Source organism: Bos mutus, chromosome 25 (genome assembly GCF_027580195.1).
Source record: "Bos mutus isolate GX-2022 chromosome 25, NWIPB_WYAK_1.1, whole genome shotgun sequence".
Taxonomy (NCBI): Eukaryota; Metazoa; Chordata; class Mammalia; order Artiodactyla; family Bovidae; genus Bos; species Bos mutus.
In genome coordinates, this window is record NC_091641.1 from 8,029,129 (window position 1) to 8,047,182 (window position 18,054).

Here is an 18,054-nt window from a genome sequence, read left to right on the forward strand (position 1 = left end):
TCAAGAGTGGTTGCCTTTGGCAAGTCAGAATGGGAGTCAGGGAGACAGAAGATATTGTGACATCTTTATTAGTACTTTTCTGGGGTGTTTAAACTTCTTGCGATGTGCACTTATCCCTTTTGTAGTAAAAACTAGTGTACGGAAGCTGTATTTTCTGTGCCCCTTTCCCTCGGGCCGTATACCTTCGGTGTGCTCCTGACTTCTTCCAACAGTCAGGAGGATCTGTGGCTCTGTGCCTGGGTACTTCATTCTTTGCCAGAAATACCAGGGAATGAAGAGCCCCAGGTAGCCCTCAACCAACAGCTAATTAGAGTGGATGTCTCGAAGAAGGAAATGGCAACCCAATTCTGTATTCTTGCCTGCAGAATCCCACGGACAGGGGTTGAACCTGGTGGGCTATATAGTCCATGGGGTTGAACATGACTGAGGTTGGACATGACTGAGCCATTGAGCACGCATCAGTGTAGTAGAAAAAAAAACATAAAAATAAAATAAAGTAGACATCTAACCACCATCCCAAGTCCCTACCTCCTTGGTGGAAAAAGCCCTGGGGAATGTGTTCTCCGCTATCTGCCAACAAATTGCTGTTTCACAATCAATTACAGGCTTGACAACACACCCTTCTGGCTGCCTGCCCTTCTTGCTGGTGTGTCTGCATCTCCTAAATAAACTACATACTCTTGGACCCTCATCTCAGGGTTTGTTTCTGAGGGAATGCAAACCAAGTCAATCAGTTTAAGTGACAAAAAAAATAAATAAATAAAGGAGAGACCACTCTGTCTGAGGAGTCAGATGGATTTGATCCCAGCCCCCTCCATTTTTGGCTGTGTGATGCTGGAGAAAGTTAATTGAGCTCCCTGGCCTCAGTTCCCACATCTCTAAAATGAGCATAACAGAAGTATCTGCCTCATGCGTTGGCCATGAGGACTAAATAAGGCACTTAATGCATAGGAAACGCTTATCCTAATGCCAGGCACATGGTAACTACTCAATGCGTGTTAACTGCAGGCAGGCTCAAGTTAAGGCAGGAGGCAGAGAAGCCGAAGCTGGTCCTGCTATGGCCAGGGCACCTGGTTGACCCTTCTGTGGCCATTCCAGTGTCTCTGGGCCCACCTACTTCCTCCTGTCTCATTTCTCTGATGGCCATTAAGTGCCTCTGCAGAAAGGAGATCCTCACTGCAATGCTGATTGTGGAGCAACTGAACTGTCCACCAGAAGTCCCAGCCTGCCTTGACCCTGGTCTCTCTTTAGAATGTGAGCCTTGGCTGTGGGTAGTCAGTCTGTGTGTAGGGAGGTGACACCCTCCTGCCCCGCTTCTGGGTTGGCCACCGGCACGATGACAATGCATGGAGTCACCCAGTCTTTCTCCTGCTACCTTGAGATATTCCCGAGATGGAGAGGGTGCTGGGAATTGCTGTGGTCAGGGAAAGACAGAGCTTTGTGAAACCAAAGTTGGGCTGTATTTGGGAGAGCAACCTGCCCCAGACAAAACCTGTCATATGACTCACTGAAACTGAGTAATTAAGCTCTGTTATAGCCCACGGCTGGTGGATCAAAAAGTATAATCGTAACCCAAGGGTAGGGGAGGAAGTGAGCACAGGTGAGCCCCTGAGCCCGAGGAGAGGGGTATGAAGGAGACCCACAGAACAGCAGTTCTCAACCCTCCGGGGCCTCAGAATCTGGCTTGCTCTAGTCATGGCGCATGGGCTTCTCATTGCAGTGGCTTCTCTTGTTGCAGAGAATGGATTCTAGGGTGCACAGTAGTTCAGTGGTTGTAATGCATGGGCTTAGTTGCCCCTTGGCTCATGGGAATCTTCCTGGACCAGGGGTTGAATTCATGTCCTTTGCATTGGCAGGTGGATTCTTAACCACTGGACCACCCGAGAAGTCTCTGTGCAAAAGCTTTTAAGTTTAATTAGGTTCCATTTCTTTATTTTTGCTTTTATTTCTGCTGTTTTAGGAGAAAGATGCCCCTAAAATATATTGCTATGATTTATGTCAAAGAGAGTTCCATTTATGTTTTCTGCTGGGAATTTTATGGTTTCTGGACTTACATTAGGTCTTTAATCGATTTTTAGTTTATTTTTGTATACGGTATTAGAAAATGTTCTAATTTTATTCTTTTAAGTCATTTAAGCTTTTATTTTTGTGAGAGGATTCAAAGGAGAGCTTTAATACAGGTGAGACTCGAGGCTTTTGAAGAGGATCTAAGTCTTGATGAAGTGATTCAGACTCAAATCTTGAATGCATAATCATGGTAGTTCCCAGGGTCTTCAAAAACTTATACTTGATGCTTTCCCAAAGTGCTAAGATTTGAATGCCAAAGTGCAAACTGATTCATGTTTCTGTCCATTAGTGGTCCATGGATTTCTTTAAATGAAGTCATGTTAGCGCCCACAGATATCAGAGTTCTGCAAAACTGGAATCCGCGGTTCCAGGATGATCACAGATGCCCTGCCCCTAATTTCATTCTTTTACATGTAGCTGTCCAGTTTTCCCAGCACCGCTTGTAGAAAAGACTGTTTTTTCTCCATTGTTTATTCTTGCCTCCTTTGTTGTAGATTAATTGATCATTAAGTATGTGGTCACATTATTTCTGGGCTCTCTGTTCTGTTCTGTTGATTTCTGTCTGTTTTTGTGCCAGAACCATACTGTTTTGATTACTGTCACTTTATAAAGTAGTCTAAGTTAGAAAATGTGATTCCTCCAGCTCTTTCTTTCCTCCAGTTCTTCTTTCTCAAGATTGTTTTGGATCTTTTGTGTTTCCATACAAAATTTAAAACTATTTGTTGTAGAACTTGTGGTTGCTGGAGGGAAGGGTGGTAGGAGGGATGGTTAGGGAGTTTAGGACTGACATGTACACACTACTATATTTAAAATAAAGAGCCAGTGAGGGCTTCCCTTGTAGCTCAGTCGGTAAAGAATCTGCCTGCAGTGCAGGAGATCTGGGTTCAATCCCTGGGTTGGGAAGATCCCCTGGAGAGGGAAATGGCAACCCGCTCCAGTATCCTTGCCTGGAAAATCTCATGGACAGAGGAGCCTGGTGGGCTGCAGTCCATGGGGTTGCAAAGAGTCAGACACAACTGAGTGACTAACACTAAGGACCTCCTGTATATATATTTTTTTAAAAAAGCAGGGTCTTCCCTGGTGGTCCAGTGGCTAAGACTCTAAGCCCCCAAATGCTGGGGGCCTGGGTTCAATGCTTGGTCAGGGAATTAGATCCTACATGTTGACATATGGCAAAAGCCACCACAATATTGTAAAGTAATTATCTTCCAGTGAAAATAAATTAATTAATTAAAAAAAAGAGAGAATTCTGAAATTAAAAGACCCTGCATGCCACAACAAAGATCCAAGATCCTGCGAGCTGCAACTAAGACCTGGTTCAGTTCAGTTCAGTTCAGTTCAGTCGCTCAGTCGTGTCTGACTCTTTGCGACCCCATGAATCGCAGCACGCCAGGCCTCCCTGTCCATCACCAACTCCCGGAGTTCACTCAGACTCACGTCCATTGAGTCAGTGATGCCATCCAGCCATCTCATCCTCCGTCGTCCCCTTCTCCTCTTGCCCCCAATCCCTCCCAGCATCAGAGTCTTTTCCAATGAGTCAACTCCTTGCATGAGGTGGCCAAAGTACTGGAATTTCAGCTTTAGCATCATTCCTTCCAAAGAAATCCCAGGGTTGATCTTCAGAATGGACTGGTTGGATCTCCTTGCAGTCCGAGGGACTCTCAAGAGTCTTCTCCAACACCATAGTTCAAAGCATCAATTCTTCGGTGCTCAGCCTTCTTCACAGTCCAACTCTCACATCCATACACGACCACCGGAAAAACCATAGCCCTGACTAGACGGACCTTTGTTGGCAAAGTAATGTCTCTGCTTTTCAATATGCTATCTAGATTGGTCATAACTTTCCTTCCAAGGAGTAAGCTTCTTTTAATTTCATGGCTGCAATCACCATCGGCAGTGATTTGGGAGCCCAAAAAAATAAAGTCTGACACTGTTTCCACTGTTTCCCCATCTGTTTCCCATGAAGTGATGGGACTGGATGCCATGATCTTCGTTTTCTGAATGTTGAGCTTTAAGCCAACTTTTCACTCTCCTCTTTCACTTTCATCAAGAGGCTTTTGAGTTCCTCTTCACTTTCTGCCATAAGGGTGGTGTCATCTGCATATCTGAGGTTATTGTTATTTCTCCCGGCAATCTTGATTCCAGCTTGTGCTTCTTCCAGACCTGGTGCAGCCAACTACATAAATTAAAAAAAAATTTTTTTTTAAGTAGATGTCAGAGCTTTAAAAAAAATTAGTTCTAGCTCTTTGGAAACATGTTCTTTGTATTTTGGGGGGAGGGGGGAGGGGAAATGCATGACAGTCTTTTCTTTTAAATGATTTTCAGTACACCAAGTAGTAACATGTAACAAGTTAGTGAATTCTAATCTAGCACTTTTGAATAAGAGAAACTAAAAGCAGCCCAGTACTAGGACCCATTGTTCTAACTCTTAGCCGGAAAAAGTACTGTATTAAGGCTGGCTGCTGCTTCACATCAGTTATAAATAAATACTTATTACTTTTTCAGAGATAAAGCCCCTGACCTTCAAGAGAGACTTAGGGAAAGAAATATTTTAATCCCATTCTTTCTTAAGAAAATCGGGTTTTTAAAAACTATCTAAGAAAGAAAAGTCAGTGTTAATAATATGCTGCTTGACCGAAAAGGCATAGAAAACAGACAACATATATCCATTAAATTTCTAAGATATATGAGATAAAAAGATACCACCTTTGGATAAGCTTGCAGCCTGTACAAAGAATCTATGTTTTCTATTCTGCAAAAAGTGAAGGGACCTACTATATAACACACAGAAGTAATTTAATGCCTTTTTGTAAGACTATAACTCCAGCCTTGCTCAAGCCTCAGGTTCCATGAAGGCATTCAAAACACCAGTCCACAGAACAGGTGCTTTTCTCCAGCCTCTATCTATTTATGCGGTAGTTCTCATGGATTTCTGGCCAGATGGCGCAGACAAAGGCCAAGAGGTTATCCAGGACGTCATCCCTGTCCTGCCGGAAGTAGATCTGAAGGATGGTCATGTTCTCCCGGGTGTCCTTCTCCACTTCAGGGCTGCAGCTGCTGTGGGATCGCAGAGCCCAGCTTCCTTGGCCTGGAATTCCTTCTCCTCCCGACTGACTAGCCATGTCGGTGGCAGCAGCGACTTATCACCCCTGTCCTTTGTATCTTGAAAGGGATTGCACTGAATCTATAGTTTGCCTAGGGAGCGTGCATGCATGCAGCATGTTTCCATCATGTCCGATTCTTTGTGACTCCAAGAACTGTAACCCGCCAGTTTCCTCTGTCCTTGGGATTATCCAGGCAAGGACACTGCAGTGGGTTGTCCTTTTCTCCTCCAGGCGATCTTCCCAACCCAGGGACCGAATCTGAGTCTCGTGCTGCTTCTGCACTGGCAAGCAGATTCTTGCCAATTGGGAAGCCCAGATGGCCTAGGGTAGTATGGTCATTTTAACGACATTAATTCTTCCAGTCCACATCCTAAAGTCTTGTACTTTCTCAAAGCCTTTGAACTTTTCAGAGCATCCTCCCCTCCCTTCTCCTCCTCTCCCACGTCTCCTCCTTCCTCTCCTCCTCCCTGGGTTTTTCTCCTCTCTCCCACCAGCCAGCCTTCCTACCGGGTTCAACAAGGTCCCACCCACCTATCGAGAGGACGACCATATAATGATGGGGGTCCCTGCATTGCTGACCCCCCAGTGATCAGTTCCTTCAGAGAAACAGCAGTTCTCTTCTCCCCGATTCCCACTTCCTTCCTGGAAACGTACCTTCTGGGAGGGGTTACTGGCAAGGGGTTTTGTTTGGCAGAGAAAGATGTTTTGCTGTCAGAACTTCTGGATTCTTATTGCAGATCTAGATCTCAGCCCTTGCAAAGCGATTTGTTCCAAAGAATCCCAAGGCCTCATCTCTTCAAGGCCTTGTAAAAAGGTGGTGGTTGTTTAGTTGCCAAGTCGTGTCTGATGAACTGCAGCGCTCCAGGTTCCTCTGTCCTTCACTATCTCCTGGAGTTTGCTCAGACTCATGCCCATTGAGTCGGTGATGTCGTCCAACCATCTCATCCTCAGTTGCCCCCTTAGTTGTCTGGAATTCTCTGATACTCCAGTGGTGGTTAGAACTCTGTGTTCCCCTGCAAGGGCTCAGATTCAATCCTTGGTTGGGGAATTAAGATCCTGCAAGCCACACAGGTATACCTGCGGCAGATTCATTTCGATATTTGGCAAAACTAATACAATATTGTAAAGTTTAAAAATAAAAGAAAATTTTAAAAAAAATCATCAATCAAAAAAAAAAAAAAAAAAAATCCTGCAAACCACGCAGCCAAAAAAAAAAGTAATTGTTTTAACTTCCCAGAATTACACATTCATCAATTTCCAGGAAATCCCTTCAGAAAACATTCAACATTTACTCTCCTAAAGCTGTGTGCCTGGGTCTTTCACCCAGCATTCCACCCAAGAAACAGATGAGGCTGGGGGAGGAGAGAGAGGGGACATAGGGAGGACAACTCAGGCACCTCCCCAGCTTGACTCCTGACCAATCCCATCTCCGCTCTATCTGCCCCTTCTTTGATAAGGGGAATAATCACGTTCAGATAAGTTTTGTTTGGCCTCTATATTTCTTGATTCTAGGGAAAAGAAATATACTGTGACTGGCTTTCCCTGGAAATCTCAGTATCCTTCTCCTGACTCTCTGGTTGGTAGTCGTTTAGTCGCTTAAGCGGTGCTGGACTCTGTGACCTCATGGACTGTAGCCCACCAGGCTCCTCTGTCCATGGGATTCTCCAGGCAAGAATACTGGAGTGGGTTGCCATTTCCTCCTCCAGGGGATCTTCCCAACCCAGGGATCAAACCCGGGTCTCCTGCCTTGCCGGCAGATTCTTTACTGACTGAACTACAAGGGAAGCCCTAATTTCAGAACAGTGATAAATCCTAGGGAACATGCACTTCTTGTCTGGATGCTGTGGGTATGACCCCCTCTGGTGATATCACCCAGGGACCTGTTTCCAAGACTCACCTGGAAAAACATCTCTCGGATCTCAGAATTAGGAAGAGCTGCACGAATCTCAGACAACCAGCAGCTTGCTTTTATGTTGTGTATGCTGTGAATCTTGGGACTGATAGCACTTCCCTTTTGATAGCATTCAGTTCAATTCAGTTGCTCAGTCGTGTCCGACTCTTTGCAACTCCATGAATCACAGCACGCCAGGCCTCCCTGTCCATCACCAACTCCTGGAGTTCACTCAGACTCACATCCATTGAGTCAATGATGTCATCCAGCCATCTCATCCTCTGTTATCCCCTTCTCCTCCTGCCACCAATCCCTCCCAGCATCAGAGTCTTTTCCAGTGAGTCAACTCTTCACATGAGGTGGCCAAAGTACTGGAATTTCAGCTTTAGCATCATTCCTTCCAAAGAAATCCCAGGGCTGATCTCCTTCAGAATGGACTGGGTGGATCTCCTTGCAGTCCAAGGGACTCTCAAGAGTCTTCTCCAACACCACAGTTCAAAAGCATCAATTCTTTTGCCTTTATCTTTCTCCACAGTCCAACTCTCACATCCATACATGACCACTGGAAAAACCATAGCCTTGACTAGACGGACCTTTGTTGGCAAAGTAATGTCTCTGCTTTTGAAGATGCTATCTAGGTTGGTCATAACTTTCCTTCCAAGGAGTAAGCATCTTTTAATTTCAGGGCTGCAGTCACCATCTGCAGTGATTTGGGAGCCCCCAAAAACAAAGTCTGACACTGTTTCCACTGTTTCCCCATCTGTTTCCCATGAAGTGATGGGACCAGATGCCATGATCTTCGTTTTCTGAATGTTGAGCTTTAAGCCAACTTTTTCACTCTCCTCTTTCACTTTCATCAAGAGGCTTTTTAGTTCCTCTTCACTTTCTGCCATAAGGGTGGTGTCATCTGCATATCTGAGGTTATTGATATTTCTCCCGGCAATCTTGATTCCAGCTTGTACTTCTCCCAGTCCAGCGTTTCTCATGATGTACTCTGCATATAAGTTAAATAAGCAGGGTGACAATATACAGCCTTGACGGACTCCTTTTCCTATTTGGAACCAGTCTGTTGTTCCACGTCCAGTTCTAACTGTTGCTTCCTGACCTGCATATAGGTTTCTCAAGATGCAGGTCAGGTGGTCTGGTATTCCCATCTCTTGAAGAATTTTCCACAGTTTATTGTGATCCACACAGTCAAAGGCTTTGGCATAGTCAATAAAGCAGAAATAGATGTTTTTCTGGAGCTCTCTTGCTTTTTCCATGATCCAGCGGATGTTGGCAATTTGATCTCTGGTTCCTCTGCCTTTTCTAAAACCAGCTTGAACATCTGGAAGTTCACAGTTTATGTATTGCTGAAGCCTGGCTTGGAGAATTTTGAGCATTACTTTACTAGCGTGTGAGATGAGTGCAGTTGTGCGGTAGTTTGAGCATTCTTTGGCATTGCCTTTCTTTGGGATTGGAATGAAAACTGACCTTTTCAATAGTATTAGCTCATTGAAAGCTCGCTAACCCTCGAAGGCAAACAGGTGCCACACCTTATCTGTCAGTCCTTATTAACCCTTTGCTTTGACGTTATCGCCTAATTGAGGAGTTTGGCTCCAGGACAGAGCCTGAAGCAAGTCAACCTTGAGGCCTTTTCTCAGGGTAGGGGGGTGGGCAGGGGAAAGGATCCTGAGACACCCAGAGGCAGGATAAGACACAGACATGAGACAAACCTGGCTTTGAACCTTGGCTCTACCACCTGCTGTTGGGCTTCCCTGGTGGCTCAGTGGTAAAGAATCTGACTGCCAATGCAGGAGACACAGGTTCAATCACTGAGTTGGGAAGATCCCCTGGAGGAGGAAATGGCAAACTACTCCACTATTCTTGCCTGGGAAATCCCATCACCAGAGAAGCTTGGCGGGCTACAGTCTGTGGGGTCGCAAAAGAGTCAGACCCAACTTAGCGACTAAACAACAAAACAATCTGCCACCTGCTATCTGTGTGACCTTGAACAAATCACCTCCCTTTTCTGAATCCCAGTTTCTTTGGATGAAAAGTAAGGATAAGAAAACCTCCCCCAGAGAACTGCCATGAAGATAGATGGAGTGACTGGTAACAAACAATACCCTCTCCCCTGCAAAAAAAGCTTGTCTTTTTCCAATTCCTGGAAACATGTTTTCTTTTCTGGACTCCATCCAGACTAGGACACTGCCTGGGCTTCCCAGGTGGCTCACTGGTAAAGAATCCTCCTGCCAACGCAGGTGTGGGTTCAATCCCAGGATCGGGAAGATTCCTTGGAGGAGGGCATGACAACCCACTCCAGTATTCTTGCCTGGAGAATCCCATGGACAGAGGAGCCTGGAGGACTATAGTCCATGGGGTCTCAAAGAGTGGGACACAACTTAGTGACTAAACAACAGAACCACAGGGACACTGCCCACCGCCTGGGAAACCCTCCTGACACCCTGTGACTCCTTCTGGCCTCTCCTCTCCCTAACGGAGTTTCCACTGTGACCTTCCGAAGGTGGAGGTCGTGTCTGTTTACTTGGCTTTGGTAAGGACAGGGCTGGGTCTTGTCCAGCATGATCCGCCAAAGCCTTGGGGAGCTCCTGGGCACCTGGTAAGAATTCAGCAAATGCTTGTGAAATCAATGGGTTCCAGGCACTGCGCTGAAGGCTTGTGAAGACAAACAAGGAGGCTTCTTACTTGTCTTCCACGTCCTGCTTGTCCCTCTCCAGTACACCCTCCTTACAACAGCCAGAGGGTTCTTTATAAATCTAATCTTATACACTGCTTTAAATTCCTTAATGTCTCCCCATTGTGTTTAGGATAAAGAAGAAAATGTTTGGAAATTCCTGGCAGTGCAGTGGTTAGGACTCCGCACTCTCACTGCAGAGAGCCAGGGTTCAATCCCTGACCCGTGGTCAGGGAACTAAGATCCTGCAAGTCGTGTGGTGCAGCCAGAAAAAAAAGAAGAAAATGCTTGACCCATGGTCTACATAGAAGGCAACAGAGCCGAGTTGGAGGGAATTCACCACAAGGCCCGTCACTTTCAGGGTCCCTTCCAAGCCCTGAACCTCATTTGGTAGCTTTGCATCTATTAAAAAAAAAGGGGGGGGCCACCAAATGTATAAGCATTCAGTTAATTCAGTCACTCAGTTGTGTTAGACTCCTTGCGACCCCATGGACTGCAGCACACCAAGCTTCCCTGTCCATCACCCACTGCCAAAGCTTGCTCAAAATCATGGCCATTGAGTCAGTGATGCCATCCAACCATCTCATCGTCTGTTGTCCCCTTCTCCTCCTGCCTTCAACCTTTCCCAGCATCAGGGTCTTTTCAGATGAGTCAGTTCTTCACATCAGGTGGCCAAAGTATTCGAGCTTCAGCTTCAGCATCAGTCCTTCCAATGAATATTCAGGACTGATCTCCTTTAGAATGGACTGGTTGGATCTCCAGTTGCAGTCCAAGGGACCCTCAAGAGTCTTCTCCAACACCACAGTTTAAAAGCATCAATTCTTCGGCACTCAGCTTTCTTTATAGTCCAACTCTCACATCCATACATGACTGCTGGAAAAACCATAGACTTTTCTGACTCCCTAGCCTCATTCACATTCCCTTAGTTTACACTCTTAAAGCTCCCTGTGCTTCCCCATCCAGGTAGAATTAATAATCCATTGCAGGACTTCCCTGGTGGTCCAGTGGTTAAGAATTTGCTTTGCAATGCAGGGGACAAAAGTTCAATCCCTGGTCTGGGAAGGTTCCACATGCCTCAGAGCAACTAAGCCATGCACCACAGCTACTGAAGCCCACTCGCCCTAGAGCCCAGTGCCCTGCGGCGAGAGAAGCCATTGCAGTGAGAGGCTTGTGCACTGCGATTAGAGAGTAGCCCATGCACAGCAATGAAGATCGAGCACAGCTGAAAATAAATTAATTAAAAAATAATCTACTGGGTGACTGCTTTCTGTTCAGTATCTAGTCCCTCCGCTAGAATATACACTCTCCGATAGCAAGGACTGTGTGTCTTGTGTTGACTAAAAAGATGCACAACGTGAGAGCTGGGAGTTAAGTTTTATTTGGGGCAAAATGCAGGCTGGGAGACAGCGTCTCAGATAGCTCTGGAAGACTGCTCCAAAGAGGCAGTGGGGGAAGGTCAATATATTAGATACTGGTGAAGGAGAAGTTCAATATAATCAAGTGCTTACTTTACAAAAGGTTTTCTGCCAGTGATGAGGATCTGATATCATCATTTAGTGATTTAGTGCTCTTCTAGATATGAAGAACCCACTCCAGTGTTCTTGCCTGGAGAATCCCAGGGACGGCGGAGCCTGGTGGGCTGCCATCCATGGGGTCACACAGAGTCGGACACGACTGAAGTGACTTAGCAGCCGCAGCAGCAGATATGAAGAGGTGAAAGGATTGGGATCATGAAATCAGTTCCCGAAATATGTAACAATCTGTTAGATAGTTCTAAGGAACAGGAAAGACGGGTTCCACCAGCTTCCCTATTCATACTGTTCATGGGGTTCTCAAGGCAAGAATACTGAAGTGGTTTGCCATTCCCTTCTCAGAAGTGAAGTGAAGTCGCTCAGTCGTGTCCAACTCTTTGCGACCCCATGGACTGTAGCCTACCGGGCTATTCCGTCCATGGGATTTTCCAGGCAAGAGTACTGGAGTGGGTTGCCATTTCCTTCTCCAGAGAATCTTCTCAACCCAGGGATCAAACCCAGGTATCCCGCATTGTAGGCAGACGCTTTACCATCTGAGCCACAAGAATTATACAAAAAAGATCTTCATGACCCAGATAACCACGATGGTGTGATCACTCACCTAGAGCCAGACATCCTAGAATGCAAAGTCAAGTGGGCCTTAGGAAGCATCACTATGAACAAAGCTAGCGGAGGTGATGGAATTCCAGTGGAGCTATCTCAGATCCTAAAAGATGATGCTGTGAAAGTGCTGCACTCAATATGCCAGCAAATTTGGAAAAATCGGCAGTGGCCACAGGACTGGAAAAGGTCAGTTTTCATTCCAATCCCCAAGAAAGGCAATGCCAAAGAATGTTCAACTACCCAACATTTGCACTTATCTCACAAGATAGCAAAGTAATGCTCAAAATTCTCCAAGCCAGGCTTCAACAGTACACGAACTGTGAACCTCCAGATGTTCAAGTTGGACTTAGAAAAAGCAGAGGAACCAGAAATCAAATTGCCAACATCTGCTGGATCATCAAAGAAGCACTAGAGTTCCAGAAAAACATCTGCTTCTGCTTTATTGACGACGCCAAAGCCTTTGACTGTGTGGATCACAACAAACTGTGGAAAATTCTTAAAGAGGTGGGAATACCAGACTGCTTGACCTGCCTCCTGAGAAATCTGTATGCAGGTCAAGAAGGAACAATTAGAACTGGGCATGGAACAACAGACTGGTTCCAAACTGCAGTACATCAAGGCTGTATATTGTCACCCTGCTTATTTAACTTATACGCAGAGTACATCATGAGAAACACTGGGCTAGAGGAAGCACAAGCTGGAATCAATATTGTCGGGAGAAATATCAATAACCTCAGATTTGCAGATGATACCACCCTTATGGCAGAAAGTGAAAAAGAACTAAAGAGCCTCTTGATGAAAGTGAAAGAGGAGAGGGGAAAAGTTGGCTTAAAACTCAACTACAAAACTTAAAACTCAACTCAACTAGAAAACTAAGATCATGGCATCCAGTCCCATCACTTCATGGTAAATAGATGGGCAAATAATGGAAACAGTGAGAGACTTTATTTTGGGGGGGCTCCAAAATCACTGCAGATGGTGACTACAGCCATGAAATTAAAAGATGCTTGCTCCTTGGAAGAAAAGCTATGACCAACCTAGATAGCATATTAAAAAGCAGAGACATTATTTTGCCAACAAAAGTCCATCTAGTCAAAGCTATGGCTTTTCTAGTAGTCATGTATGGATGTGAGAGCTGGACTATAGTCCAAGAAAGCTGAGTGCCGAAGAATTAATGCTTTTGAACTGTGGTATTGGAGAAGACTCTTGAGAGTCCCTTGGACTGCAAGGAGATCCAACCAGTCCATCCTAAAGGAAATCAATCCTGAATATTCATTGGAAGGACTGATGCTGAAGCTGAAGCTCGAATACTTTGGCCACCTGATGTGAAGAACTGACTCATCTGAAAAGACCCTGATGCTGGGAAAGATTGAAGGCAGGAGGAGAAGGGGATGACAGGGGATGAGATGGCTGGATGGCATCACTGACTCGATGGACATGAGTTTGAGTAAGCTCTGGGAGTTGGTGATGGACAGAGTGCTGCAGTCCATGGGATCGCAAAGAGTCAGACACAACTGAGTGACTGAACTGAACTGGACTGAACCAGTTTCCCTGGAGCACAGAGTGCCTCATTCTCCAGTCTGAATTCCCCTCAGGCGGTGCCAAAGGTCAACAGCTGCAATAGCACAGGGCTCAGTCTCTGCAGAGGCAGATGGCAAACGTCCTTGCTATTGTTCAGTCACTGGCAGATGCTCTTGGCAAGTGCCAATGTGTAGTTGACACTTGTTCACCTCGGGATCTCAGCATCTAGCACCATGCAAAGAGCATGAAAAAAAAATAAAAAAATGTTGGAAGAATGAGTCAGTGAAGAAAGAATTTACTGTCCAGGAAGGAAGGTAGATAGGTTAGCTGGTGAGTTTCAAAAGAAATGATGATGCTGTCTGTGATTCAATGCTGCACAATGTTCTCTGGGAATCACGGGAGAGCTTGGAAGGGAGGATGGAGGAAAGTTTTTGTGAGTTGTTGACATAGGTCATAGGTACAGAGGGTGAAGTCTCTGCAGATGCAGAACAGGGCACAGCATCCCTAGCAGAAGGATATTTGGTTCCTACTGTGAATCCACATGTAGCAGATACTGGGGGTGCCCAGCCCACCTCCCTTCGCGCCCACCCTCCTATTTTCACTGTTCCTTCCATCCCCCATCTGAATGCACCTGAGGTGCTTCACCTGAGGGCTCCCTCTAGGCCCACGTGCCCCCACCAGTGGTGGTGGGAGGTGGAAGATGAAAGCTGCAGCTTCCTGGCCCTCAGTCGCAAGGACTCAGATTCTTGTCCAGAGGTCTGATAGAGCCACTGCCCTCAGCAGGAACATGCTTATTAAGCTGCCCTTTCATTATTGGCTGCCTTCCCATCTCTGTCTCACTCCTCCACACCCCAATGGTATTTCCTTCCATCTTCGCCTAAATATGTTGTTTGCACTCAAATTCATGTCTCAGGGTCTGCCTCTGGGAAAACCCAACCTGGGGAAAAAATACAAGCAAGAGGGGAGAAGCCCTCACAGAAGCATGAGGCTGTGTTATGTAACTCAGGCTGCTGTAAGGAAATTCCACAGGCTGGGGGGCTTAAACAATAGACATTTTAATTTTCTCGTGATTCGGGATGTGGGGACTCCAAGGTGTCAGCAGGATTGGTTTCTCCAGGGCCTCTGTCCTCGGCTTATAGATGGCCATCTTTTCCTGGTGTCCTCTGACCATCTTGTCTCTGTGCACACACATCCCTGGTGTCTCCTCCTCTTCTTTTTTAAAAATAATCTTATTTACTTAATTTTATTTTTGACTACATGGGGTCTTTGTTGCTGCATGCGGACTTTCTCTAGTTGTGGTGAGCGGGGACTCTTCTTCTTTGTGGCCCTCAGGCTTCTCGCTGTGATGGTTTCTCTTGTTGTGGAGCACAGGCTCTAGACATATGGGTTCAGTAGTTGTGGGGTGTGGGCTTAGTTGCTCTGCAGTGTGTGGAATCTTCTTGGACCAGGGATTGAACCCATGTCCCCTGCATTAGCAGGTGGACTCTTATCCACTGGGTCACCAGGGAAGTCCTCCTCCTCCTCTTATAAGGACGCTAATCCTATTGGATCAGGGCCCCACCCTTATGACCTCATTTGACCTTAACTACCTCTTTGAAGACCCTTATCCTCAAATATAGTTACACTGGGGAGTAGGGCTTCAACATATGAATAAAATTCAGGGGAATAAAATTCAGTCCATGAAGAGGGGAACTGGGGAAAAGCAACTCAGCTAAGGAAAGTTGGGCTTAGAGAGGCAGGTCAGTTGTCAAAGCTCAGTGCCCAAGATGACAGAACAGTAGGTCTGATTCCAAAAGAGTGTCCATAGCAATGGAAATGCAGATTTGACAGTTCAGAACTTGGGAACCACACAGGATGGGGGTTCTGAGATACCCCTATATATGTGCTGGGAGCCTAGCTGGCAGGTTGGAGGGGAGGGGGCAGGGGCTTCAGCCATAAGGAATGGTCTGGGAGGAACAGTGGGATCCCGGGCCACCAGCCATGGACTGGCATTAAGGACATACTCAAGGCCCTGGCCAGATGGGCCTATTACACAAGTACCAAGGAGAAGAGGTTTCAGCAGAAGTCTATTTACAGACATGCTCCTTGTCTGAAGAGACCCAACTGCCTCACAGATACATAATTATTAGCCATAAGAGGGGAAAGTTGATAATTTGGACTACCCTGAAATTTGGAATTTATATTCACTAGAAGACACCAATAAGGGAGTGAAAAAGCAAGAGATTTTTGCAATACATCTAGAACGGCTGAATTGCACCCCTGCCCCAAATTCATATCCACTCAGAACCTCAAAATGAGGCCTTATCTGAAAACAGGGATTTTGCATATATAATTATTTAAGCTAGGAAGAGGTCTTCACTTGGACTCTGGGGGTGCTCCAGATCCAGGAATTATGGCCACTTAGACAAACTCTGGAGGGCAAGTAGGAGCCTGGACGTTGAAGTTGGGCATGATGCCTAGCATAGACTGCCAGGTTGAGGAGAGGCAGGACTTGGAAGAAGGAGGTTGAAACAGTGCAAACACATGTGACCTGAACCAGACTTGTAGACATACCAGGGGAAGGAGAGAGTTGATGAGTTGATGGATTGCGAGAGTGGAACGTGTGAAATAGCTAGCTAGTGGGAAGTTGTTATATAACACAGGGAGTTCAGCCCGATGCTTTGTGATGACCTAGAGAGGGATGGGAGGGAAATTCAAGAGGCAGGGGGCATATGAATACTTAATGGCTGATTCACGCTGTTGTGCGGCAGAAACCAACACAACATTGTAAAGCAATTATCCTCCAATTAAAAAATTTAAAAACAAAACAAATTTTAAAAAAAAATGTGTGGACTGATGTGACAGCCAGCCAGAACTTTTCCCTAAAATGAGAAAAACATTCTCAATACTAAAGGAGGAGGAGGAAAGAAGGGAAATGAGAAGGTCATGACACTGATAAAACATTAACTGCAGAGGGATGTGTTTTATTTACCATTTCCTTTCCCTTCACTAATTTATCAGATCATATTTATTGAAATATAATACATAAATCCTACGGATACAGCTCAATGAATTTTCACAAGGATAAAAGGGTCCTCTAGCATGCAGATCACTCTGGTACTCTTGCCTGGAAAATCCCATGGACAGAGGAGCCTGGTAGGCTGCAGTCCATGGGGTCGTGAAGAGTTGGACATGACTGAGTGACTTCATTTTCATGCACTGGAGAAGGAAATGGCAACCCACTCCAGTGTTCTTGCCTGGAGAATCCCAGGGATGGGGGAGCCTGGTGGGCTGCCGTCTATGGGGTCGCACAGAGTTGGACACAACTGGAGTGACTTAGCAGCAGCAGCAGCATGCAGATCACGGAATAGAGCCATTTACCAGTCCCCCAGGCCCCCAGCTTGGCCCTTCCTTCCTTCCAGTCACTATGCCCAAGGGGTGACCCTATTCTGATTTCCATCGTAAAGGGTTAGTTTTGCTTATTTGGTACTTTATATATAAGGAACCCTACAATGTTTCTCGTTCATGTCTGGCTTCTTTCCTTCAACACTGGTCATAAGATACTTTTCCACATGTGCTGGTTTAGTCCCTCAGTAGTGTCATATTCAAAAGCAGAGACAATACTTTGCCAACAAAGGTCCGTCTAGTCAAGGCTATGGTTTTTCCTGTGGTCACGTATGGATGTGAGAGTTGGACTGTGAAGAAGGCTAAGCACTGAAGAATTGATGCTTTTGAACTGTGGTGTTGGAGAAGACTCTTGAGAGTCCCTTGGACTGCAAGGACACCCAACCAGTCCATTCTGAAGGAGATCAGCTCTGGGATTTCTTTGGAGGGAATGATGCTAAAGCTGAAACTCCAAAACTTTGGCCACCTCATGCGAAGAGTTGACTCATTGGAAAAGACTGTGATGCTGGGAGGGATTGGGGGCAGGAGGAGAAGGGGACGACGGAGGATGAGATGGCTGGATGGCATCACTGACTCGATGGATGTGAGTTTGACTGAACTTCGGGAGATGATGATGTACAGGGAGGCGTGGCATGCTGCGATCCATGGGGTCGCAGAGAGTCGGACACGACTGAGCGACTGAACTGAACTGAGTGTCAGACTCTGTGGCCCCATGGACTGTAACCCACCAGGCTCCTCTGTCCATGAGATTTCCCAGGCAAGACTACTGGAGTGGGTTGCCATTTCCTTCTCCAGGGGATCTTCCCAACCCAGGGATTGAACATGCCTCTCTGGAATTGCAGGTGGATTCTTCACCACTGAGCCAGCAGCCCTCATTGGTTATGTGTAATTCTCATTGTTGTATGGTATTATATTACATTCATAAACCATGATTTATTTTCCATTCAATGTTGATGGATACTTTTGGTAGTTTCCAGCTTGAGGCAATTACAAACAATGTCTTTAGGTGCATGGATGTACACTTTTCTGATGGATATACACCCAGGAGTAGAATCTGTGTATGCTCATTTTTAGCAAATACTGCCAAGAATTTTCAGTCCCACTGGCAATACTTGAGTTTCCAGTGCACCATATTCTCATACTGAGTATATTCCATCTTTTTCATTTTAGTCATTCTGATAGGGGTGTGATAGCCCGTTCTCATTCTAGTTTGTTTGCATTTCACTAATGACTCACTTAAACAGCCCCTTTTCCTTCGCCATTAGGGTTTCCTCT